The 6290-nt window shown below is 37.6% G+C and overlaps 1 pseudogene; it reads left to right on the forward strand.

Moving 5' to 3' along the window:
• Positions 1 to 1671: 1671 nt before the first annotated feature.
• Positions 1672 to 6074, forward strand: LOC147426777 (uncharacterized; annotated as a pseudogene).
• The last annotated feature ends 216 nt before the right edge of the window (positions 6075 to 6290 follow it).

Here is a 6290-nt window from a genome sequence, read left to right on the forward strand (position 1 = left end):
CAGCATCTCTTAATAATATTTGATCACTAATGTACTCATTTAAAGGTGTTTATGTTGTACGTTCTTTGATTTGTACAAAAGTTCACACGTATATTTATATTTGGTCTGCAGTCATGGGCACAATAACTTCTTGGAAGTGCGCGTGTAATTATAAGTGTTCACACTCTATTAACGGTTGGGAGTTGGTGTCAAAACGGACCTTTTATTTTCATCAAAATCAAGACTCATTAGGAAAGCTACATCCTTCTGTGACCAAGCGTAGAAGGGTACAAAGTGACATTGATTTGGATGTCACACATAACATCACAGAACGAACAGAAGATCGACATGTAGAAAGAACTGAAGAGTCCAATAGTGATGGAAGGAAGGCTTTCTGCAACTGTTCTTTCTATTGCTATGGCGGGCGGTTTGTGCAAACTTCAACCCTTTATCGACACCAAATTCTTTCAAAGAGATTTGGGAGCTTGAAGCTCCATTTTGGTTTAGATGTGCCACATGTAGCACCTTCCTTGAGTGAAGGTCTCAACGTGGAGGAAGAGAAAATGGAAGATTCAAATGGCGGTGACCATCATGCAGATGGTGACGACCATTTACAGGCTGATGCTAGCGTGCAAGATAGCAGGGAGGAAAATGAGGAAGGGACATCTATTGTTCTCTTTGAACTAATAGAGAGAATAGTAGAACTTCAAAGTTTATGGGATGAACATAAAATGCCGATAGGTGTTCAAGATCAAATGCTACGTCTTCTGTTTGGTGACCTTGGTGGAGCTAGGGTAAAGAACTACTCTTCGAAAAGAAGCCTAGCTAAATTGTTGGTTCAGTTGCCAAAGACATGGGAAGGTGAGCTTGGAGGGGTACAAGTACCCGCGTGCTGGGATCAATTACAAACAATGTTGAAAGGTTTGGGGATGGTGACTGCCTCTCGTTATCGTATTTGTACAGGAAGTAATGGAGCAAAGCACGCACCCGAACTTCTATACCCAAGTATAGAGGACAACTTTGTAGGAGAGGTTCTAAGGTGTGCCTGTTCAGGTGCTTCAAACTCCAAAAAGCTTAAACGTGACTGTATTACTTGCTGTGAAAAGTGCAGAGTATGCACAAAGCCAAGAAAGTCAATGCTTGCTTTTGATTATATTCCAATAGGACCTCAACTGAAGCTTCTTACAAGGAGTAGAACCTTTTGTCATGAGCTATTGAGTTTGTGGCGCCATAAAAATCAATGGTGTAAGGGAGATGCATTTTCTACGGGAAGGCATATAAAGGAATTTTGGGATGGAACAAAATTCCAAGGAGTGAAGAACTTTTGGGACCCATTGTCAACATATGAGCTGCCAGTTGTTTGCTCTACACCTGGATGTAAGAAGTCTTACACGACTTTTCCCTTTGACAAACGCTCTCAAAAACTTGAAGATGCATGGGATGCTGATCGAGCAGTGTACACTTTTATCTGCTCCGAATGCAAGGAAGAAATCGAATGTGAGAAAAGGTTGTGCAAGGTAATGATGTCTATCTTCCTCTTTTTCTTAGCAAAATATACACTGAATGTCCTTACTTACTCTGATTGTTGGTGTGCATAATCAGGGTGACCCTAGAAATATAGCTCTCTTGTTGCATTGGGACGGGTTTCAAACTTCAAGAACCACACAAAAAAGTTGTGGGGTTGTGGAGATTATGGTGCTCAATGTTGGAAAACAAAACTCTATGGATATCATGCCAGTCTTGTTTATTCCACAAAGCTGCAAAAAGATTATTAAGTCTTCCGGCGATGTCTTCGGATCATTTCTGAAACCATTAGTGGATGAGTTGGAATCACTGTATATTGATGGAGTGGATGTATTATATGAGTATCCACTAGAAAACATCTTTGATGATACGAGGGTGGAATCTAAATTCTGTAAGATACGAATTATGGTTATGATGGTTACCGGAGACCATCCGGCCCAATGCAAGATTGGCTTGTTCAAAAATGGGGGACAAGAGTTCTGTAGGAGAGATAAGCCACATGCATCACTTGCAAGAGATAGTCCTGGACTAGAAGGGAGGTATATTTACAATGAAAATCGCTTACAAGTCAGATACCCACCAGTTGCAAGAACAACAAACGAGATGGTTCATGCCATAGCTCAGGCAAAGAGGTGTTGTACTTTTGCTGAGAAGGATGAGATTTGGAAGAAAGCTGGTTTATCAGGGGAGTCAATACTTTGGAGACTCTTTGACTTATATGGATTTGACCCCTCTCTTGACTTGGTTTTTGATGTAATGCACACCTTGTCTCTAAATGTTTTCAAGAAGTATATTGCACACTTATTCCAGAATGTAGATTCTTCAGTGAAGAAAAATATTGATGAAGCCACTTTGACTGTTACAAAATTGGCACCAGCATCTATTCGCTATGGTCGGTGGCCAAACTCACCAAGTGTCTATTATGAATCCTTCAAGGCGGAAGAGAATCAAAAGTTTATGCAGTGGTGTCTACCATATATTCTAAGAGTCGTAGATGGTATTCCGCATGAGATGCAAACTTTAGGAATCTTGTTGGTGGACATAGCACATAGCTTTTATGGCTACAGTCGAGAACATGGAATGTCGGCTACTGACATTCAGGTTATCAAATCCTTGATGCAATCTTGGAGAATCCGAAAGGAGGAATACTCAGGAGCAAACTCATCACCCTTGGAGCATGTAGCTGGAAGTGGGGAACTACTTGAGGATATTTTGCGGCATGGACTACATGACATATATTGGTGCTATATGTTCGAACGTTTAGTGAAAGCGTACAGTGCTATCAAAAAAATAGCATAAATGATGAAGCATCTTTTGTACAATTCTATCTGAGAATGTTTTTCACAAAAGTATTCCAAGCAATCCAACATGATAAAGATGCCCTGCTACCTTGTGATAGAGTCCTACAACAATTGCATAGTGTATTGGGTCAAACTACTGCAGCTGATTGTGCAATCGGGGCCTCCATTGAGTGCTGCTCTTCACATCTTGATGGACTATTCAACGTTACTTCTATTGGAAAGGCAAGATCGTTGTGGAACGACATCTTAAAGTATGGCAAGAGAGCATCTTGTACTGATAACATTCTTATGAAGGGTATTGCAATATCAAAGAGGAGGGGTAATTATAGGGTTCCAACATCTGAGGAGGTTACCTACTTAAGGAGCTTTTGGAACATCGATGATGAAAGCTTTTCATTTGGTGATGTGCAAACATATGACAAAGTCTTCTATAAAGGAGAACTTTTCAAGATTGGCAATGATGTAGTTGTAAAGGTGGACGCGTTAGACACCTTGTCTGAGGAGAGAGGTCATTGGAAAGCTCGCATAACCTCTTTCTTCTCCATGCAGCTTGATGGGAAAGCAATGATGTTTTTTGGTGCAACTTACTACAAACAATGTATTACAGGAGACAATTATTCAGAGGAACTAGTCATAGATACAATGACTGGAATGAGCATTCTTCAGAAAACACCGCTTCCATTTACTTGGGATTGTGTGCGGCCTATCTATTCTTTGCTTCATAAATTTATCCCATTGCCATTACCGAGGAGCCAAAGATTGATTGCATATGAAGTTAAGGACCTAAAGCAGAGGGCTAAGCTACTAATGGAAGGCAATTGTAGGAATGTACCCTTGTGGTTGGAGCATGATGACATTGTCAAAGTCCGTTTAGAAAACAATGGTACAATACAATTCAAGCATGTTGTTGTAAGATGTGTACAATGTGACAGCAAAATCACAAAGCTTGCTATTTTGAAATATGATGCAAGTGATCCTCATATATGGAAAGTTCATGAGGAGGAAAACACATGGAGAGATTGGGATTCTTGTGTTCTTTTAATCAAAGATTGGATTGTACTAAAACGTAAAAAAGTTAGAAATCTTGGAGAAAGTGATCGATGGATCCCTATTTTATGGAGATGTCCATAAGTCAAGGACATGAGAAAAAGACATTTATAAAGTACTTGATCACATAAGGCTTTTGCTATTAGAGAATTAAATAATTTTGTGGTTTGAATTTTATTATATGGTTGAGCATTGTTCTCTCTATGATTTATTTTCATCTTAACTTTTTGTATTGTTCGAGTTATATCTCAAGTGGCACAAATTGAAACTTTTTGGAGTCTATCTTATCTGCATATGTCGACTACTCTTGTAGGGCTCGCATGGATCTTCCACAGTCAATTTTTCAGCAACTAGTTTCACTTCCTCATGAGGAGACTGTGAAACTACTCGACGCTTGGAGGGAACATCACTCTTTGGGTAACAAAAGGGTTGTTGGTAACTCAACTAGTTCTCTTCCATATGATCCGATCATATATGATCAAGTCTTTAGAGCTCCTTCTCCTAAACATAGAGAGCACAATAAGTTGTATGGTAGAGGATTTCTTAAAAAAGAGGATCATGGTCAGTATAGAGTGTTGTGTGCAAATTATGGGATGGTGCGAGGGTGGTTTGCAAAGGTAGGGCCAATTGCAGATTTGAGACATAATAGCAAGGGTAAAGATATGGTTTTGAGTATCATCCGAGAGAAGATGGGTGAGCTAAAGCCAGTGAAAGTATATGGTGTGGAATATTTGTGGAAAGAGTCAGACATTTACAATTGGTGTATAAAGTCATTGGCGTCCAAAAGAAAGTGGACCAAACAAAAGGCTTGCAAAGGCGCTATAATGGTATAAGTTTTTGTATTATCTTTTTATTTTGCTTTCAAATCATATGCTATGTAGATGTTTATCTTATTCTTGAGTTATGTTACATTTTTAAGGATACTCATGATGTTCAAGAGCTTGACAATGATGGTGTAGAGAAAGAGACAGAATTAGCATCAAAGGTAATAGTATAGAATGATTTTTAAGAGTTTTGATATTAAGTTTCTTATTGAGTAATTTTTATTAGGACGAGGATGCTTCCAAGCAAAGTTATGATGAGAACTTTGTAGATGTGGTAGAGGGCGATAAAGACATCTCAGAATCCACACTGGTAATTGATATATACTATTCTTTATACAAGTGTAATGCCGATCTTTTAAGATTTTTTAAAGTTTTGTGTATGTCTTATGTATTCAGAAAGAACCTGATGTATACATTCCAGAAATATCTTGGGACAATGATGAAAATCATATGGCTGCATATGAGGTATATGAAGATCATGCTACTTCTTTTGCTCTCTCTCATTTCATATCTACATGATGATTTATTTATGTGAAAATGTTGGCTTAGGAGTATCAAAATTTTATGAAAGAAAATATCTTTTCTAGTACACTAGGAGATGTGGATTCAATGTCTTTGTCTGCTGGTGATAAGTCTCATGAAACTTCAATCGAGAAGCCGCTGAGATTTTGTTCATGTTTTTTTCCCATTGTGTAACATTTTTAGAGATGTAAAAAATATCAAGTTGTGTTTTTTGTGTTGGTAGATATCGGATAAGTTAAATAAAGTTGAAAAAATTGCATCTAAAGGGTGCAATGAAGAGCATTCTAGAAAGAGTACTCGAAAACGGAAGGTATTCAAATTATACTATTAAACTAATGCTAATTGTAAACTTGTTAAATAAATGTCATTAAAGTAAGCTTGGGTTATGTCTTAGGCTACAACTAAGCTTGCTGAACTCCTTCAAAAAAAAAAAGAAGGGTCAAAAGCTAAGAGGATTCAAAAGTCAAAGGTAGCTGTTTTGTTTTTTGTTGATGGCTCTAAACACTTATACTATGGTAATAAATCTAAAGTAATGTGTCTTGTCTCTCTTTTTAGGATGTTGAGAAAGATGTTTTTGTTTCTAATGAGAAGGCTACCTTGGAAGTGCAGGTTTGTTTTCAATCTTACAAATATATCTTATGCTTACTCTCGAAAAGATTGCAACCATATTCTCTAATTTAACTCTTTATTGTGTAGGCACGCAAACTCACTAGAGAAGATCAAGAAACCATTCTAATGAAATGGTTTGGGGTTAGAAGAGTGGAAGAAGTGTATCCACTTGTGAAGCCTACTTACATGGCTTTAAAAAAAACGAACTCCTTTTTTTGTAGAAAAACGTGTGAAACTAGCTCTTCTACTATGTGTGAAGATTTGGTAGCTTGGCTTTTATTAGAAGGCATGATGATTGTAAGACTTGAAAAGATTGGCTCTCTTTCTTTGAAGGATGTAGAAGTAGCTAATGATAAAGACTAATGGTTGTATGATTGACTTTGTAAGAATTTTTGAGAGACATCTATATGAAAGTGATCATTTTTAGTTTTCTATTTAATCTTTATCTCTTTTAGTCAAAAAGTATGTGCTATTTTGTATATGT

The sequence above is a fragment of the Adiantum capillus-veneris genome, chromosome 24 (genome assembly GCF_014529385.1).
Source record: "Adiantum capillus-veneris isolate H3 chromosome 24, ASM1452938v2, whole genome shotgun sequence".
Taxonomy (NCBI): domain Eukaryota; kingdom Viridiplantae; phylum Streptophyta; class Polypodiopsida; order Polypodiales; family Pteridaceae; genus Adiantum; species Adiantum capillus-veneris.